Here is a 4,534-nt window from a genome sequence, read left to right as displayed (position 1 = left end):
GTCACACCTCAACCCGCCTCAAAGCCAACGCTGATTGGACGTTCGTTTGGTGAACGGCTCCAAATTTTCTTTAACGGAGAGTAGCCAGACTGATCTCCGAGTGAAACCTTGAAAGCTCGCGAGATCAGGATGGTCTCACGAGGCTACATGAGACTATGGGAGCCAAGAACATGAAAGCAGGTGAACAGGTGTAGGTAATAAACTTAACGAGCTGCTACCAGAGGATCACGGGTGGAGCAGATAACAATAATTAGGAGGTTCAGCAGGAGAGTGAGGGAGCAGATAGGCAGCCAGGATCATAGCATATATACTTCATATTTTCCCAATGGCTGCAGAATTCAAGCATCTGCGGCTCAAATGTCACAGCAATGACCACATATTATTGTCACTTAATCGAATTATATGTTATGCAGAAGCTCTGTCTGCACCAATGAAGATTTATTTCACCTGCAGTTAGATGTACTTTTAATAATTCAGTTAATAACTGTTTGACCGCTGGGGATGACACCCATTGTGGATTGAGCTTTCATCCTCGAATGGTCAGTTGTATACTGTGATTTCTACACCCTTCAAAGGCTCACCATAAGCTACATACATACTTTGTAGAGATGTTCCACAAAATACTATACTATCTAGTATTTCCTTATGTGTAGCTCTCTTTAACAGAATTTTTGAGTGGCAAGATAGGAAACTGTGGCTTAATAATTCAAATATGTTTTCTTCCACCTTTTCAGTTTGTTGTAGTTTCTCACTCTTTTCTGGGAATCATGGGGAATAAAAGTTCCAGCCTCTGCTCTCTTTGCCCTCCTGCCTCTGCACAGACTGTCTCCTGTGTGTTTATCTTCTGATTAAGGCCCTTTATTGGTAAATAAGGGTGTTCCATTGAGCCGGCCCATTCCCGCTCTCTCTCTTTGCACTCTTGGTCTCTCACATCTTTGTTATCCGTCTGTCCATCATCTCTGCATTTGTAGTGTAACTACTGATCTGCGTGTCAGTGAGTGTAACCATAGCGGCCAGTGTTTAGGCTATTAGAGCCGTCTATTTACAATCTGGGGTTTCCTATTGATTATGTCTGCCTTCTCTCACTGTTTACATGAGGAAAATAAATAACACATGTTGCTAAATAGCTCTTATTCAATGTCTTCTTTTACGTCCACCTCACTCACTCACACACACACACACACACGCATGCAACACACACACAGACACGCGCGCACACACACATATGCTCTCACGCTCTCTCTCTCGTCCTCTTTCTCCCCCCCTCTTTTCCCTTTAAGCAGATAATATTTTACCTCCTCCTTTCTGTCACTTCAGCGGTTCTATTCTACGTATTTATTGTTTAGGAAGCCATGGAGTTGAGAAATGCATTTTGAGAAAAGTCAGAGTGATTTGTAAAACAACACGTGGAACATTTTTGTGCAGGTTGTGTTATGCCTGTCAGCACATAGAGACATATGCATTCCCTGTATGTACATATGGACACTGGATGCATTTACAGACTCTCACACAACCAAAAATGAAGGAGGCTGTGACAAAGGGAAGGCTGCAAACTGTGACCAGCTCAAACTCCATCCAATCAGCTTCACTTCACCGTTTCTCTTCTGCAGCAGAAGCTTGTTATGGAAGCTTCAGACCTGCTCAGGTGTCATACCTTCCTTAAAAAAACTAAATACTATAATCACAAAAGTTCCAGTCAAGTATAACTCTAATTAAATAATAACTAATAAAATAAGATAAGCATTTGGGATTCATAAAGTTGGAATTTTGTAAAATGTATGTCCTTCCTTATAATTTCATAGTCAAATTTTTATTTTCACAAGTTGTCATTTATTGGTGAGAAAAATGTAGAAAACTCTTATAACATATATAAAAATAAATTATTTTCCAACTTGTGCTTATCCAAGAAGATAGTTTGATATAAATGAAACTAACCAGCATAGAAATGCTTCCCAAAGTTGGTCTCAGGAACCCAGTGTGGATCATAAATTATTCAGCATATGGTCTTAAAGTCTTCCACGGAAAAAAATTAAAAATCTATCTAAATGATATCAATGTTACAATAAGGATAAAAACAAACTCTCTTCCAGTGATATTTTGGGAGGTGAAAGGTCTGGAGGCAACGCAATCAAGCATTATCACCAACATACAGTATCTTGCATTATTCTGAAATAGGCTGTCACAGTACTTAGGTTCTTTCAGTGTTTTCTTCTTCCTTTTTTATACTTTTGCTTCTGTAGATTCAGTGTTTGGAAAGTGTGGCTCCGACTACTTTTCGTTTTGTTACACTAACTTTACCGTAAAGTCCGACCAGGACTGTTTTACAAACTTTAGCAGCTTGGATGAAATATGTGTTTGTGTCAAACAGGGAATTAAAGTGAGCAACTCTGTGGGAGTGTGAGAAATGGCTTTCCTGAGCATAAATCATTCAGCACAGAGCACCTTCAACAGAGCCGAAAATATTGGCGCTACAAAAAATACCCAGAGGCAGAGCTGATTCAAAAAAATTTAACCATGTTGTTAAATTACATGTTTGGCAAACCAACAGCAGTTGAAACGAGTTAAAGGTGCTCACAGTATGTCAGCAGCGCCTCCCTTTCACATGTTTAATAAGAAAAGCATATTTGTGACATAATAAACATAAACGATTACATACACTTGAAAGAAATTCAGTTTGTCTTTGGTTGTCTTAAGAGGCTTCCCCACTCTAAAATAGTTGTTATTATAGCTGTCTGTGGTAATATTATCCATATTGCTATTTTGTATATGAACTCTCCTATTCGACACTTTCAAATCTTTGCAACTTTTCCTTTGTGCTCCAAGCTCATACAAAGTGCATCAAAACTTTGCATGGTTGAAACCAAAGGTATTGTGATAATATTTATTTATTTTTTAAATAATTGCAGTGATTAGATAAAGGATCAGATAATTCACAGCAAAAACCCTAAACTTGTATTAATCATTGTTATAATATCCCAATTCGTAATTAGAAATCTTTGACTGCTGTTTCTTTTTCTTTTAAGAAAGCAGGAGATGAAACTCATGTTTAGAGTTTGTTTACTGCAGCAATGGAGGAACCTAATCAAAGGAATATCTGGCTTTAAAGCAACAGCAGCATAACCAGTGTGTAGTCTGGACAGGTAGATTACTCCAGAGGTTTAGAAGGGCTCGGTCTACTAGGTTCTCGCTGCTTCAGAGGGGATCTTCCAGGACTCTCTCTTACTTCTACAACTAAATGTAACTCAATATGACTGTGGCTGAGGGTTTTCTGCAGAATGAATGTTGGACATCAGACGCCTCCCTGATTGCGTTGCATGTTATAACAATCTAAACATCTATACTGCCTTTTTGAGTCTAGTGTTTATATTTGAGCTGAGTGTGCATATCTATGCACTGCCCTTCCCAAAAGGGGGACCAACGAGTGTGTCTGCGTATGTTGACGTTGTCCTCTCCAGAGCACCTCTCCACAACAATCACAAGGAGGATGAGATGAAAGGGAGCAAAAGCATGGAGACGCGGCGTGTTTACAGCAGCGAGGCTGAATAAGAGGCTGCGGCGGTCAGTGGCTGTAACTCTAGCTGCTTGTGTGGATGTGTATGGAGAGCAGCGGTGCTCTCTGAGACGTGGACTTGTTACAGGCTTTGTTATTCCACAGTCACACCACAGATTTCCACCAGCAATCACATAAACTGTCTACAGTTTTGGGGGGTCCTTGGAGAAACAGCTCGGCAAGTTTCAACTTAATGCAGCAGCTCAAGTATCTTCTGAAGCATCTACTGCACGAGCAGCAACGGGACGGTACATTTATGGGTCATGAATGTTCCTGTTCTTGCTTTTTGCTGAGATATTTAACTGTTTATATCAGAAGTCAGCAGAACAGAAACACCAGAAGCTAATTTTCATTTACATGTTACTGAATGAACCTTATTTTTTTTTTCTGTGAACATGTAAGAAGCATTCTTTAAGTGAGCGGGTCTGTGTTCCTTTTCATATTTTCATTTATTAATATCATATTTTTCCACCTATTTTACTCCAGCTACCAGAAATGAGCAAATTTAAAACATAACATGATTAAACAGTAGTTGGGAGTTTTTTTGAAGTGATGCTTTTTGACGTTTATAGTGGTAATAGTTCCCTTACCTGTGATAGAAAGATGTCACATCATGGTGACCTTGTTGAAGAAAATCATTGTTAAAACCAATAAGCTAGTTAATGTCCAACAACTACTCTGTCTGACTATTTGAAACAACTCAAATTAAATATTCCTATTAGTAGGACAGGATACTATAATTAGCAGATATACAGCAAGGTTTCATCATTTCACAAGAGAACAATGGTGACAGGTGGGTACTGTTTTTTTCAACCAAATATCATCTTTCAGCTGCAGGTGCCTATTGACTGTTCAAACACGATATGATTTCCAGGTGTCATAGTTGTTTGGAAATGGTCACTAGTTAGCTGAATTTGCCAAATCAGCTGATGAAGCGAGACTGTAGTCCCCGTATATATGAATTAGCTTGTTAGTGCCACCACT

Source organism: Fundulus heteroclitus, chromosome 7 (genome assembly GCF_011125445.2).
Source record: "Fundulus heteroclitus isolate FHET01 chromosome 7, MU-UCD_Fhet_4.1, whole genome shotgun sequence".
NCBI classification, from domain to species: domain Eukaryota; kingdom Metazoa; phylum Chordata; class Actinopteri; order Cyprinodontiformes; family Fundulidae; genus Fundulus; species Fundulus heteroclitus.
The sequence above is the reverse complement of the archived record's forward strand: the minus strand, read 5'-3'. Positions refer to the sequence as shown.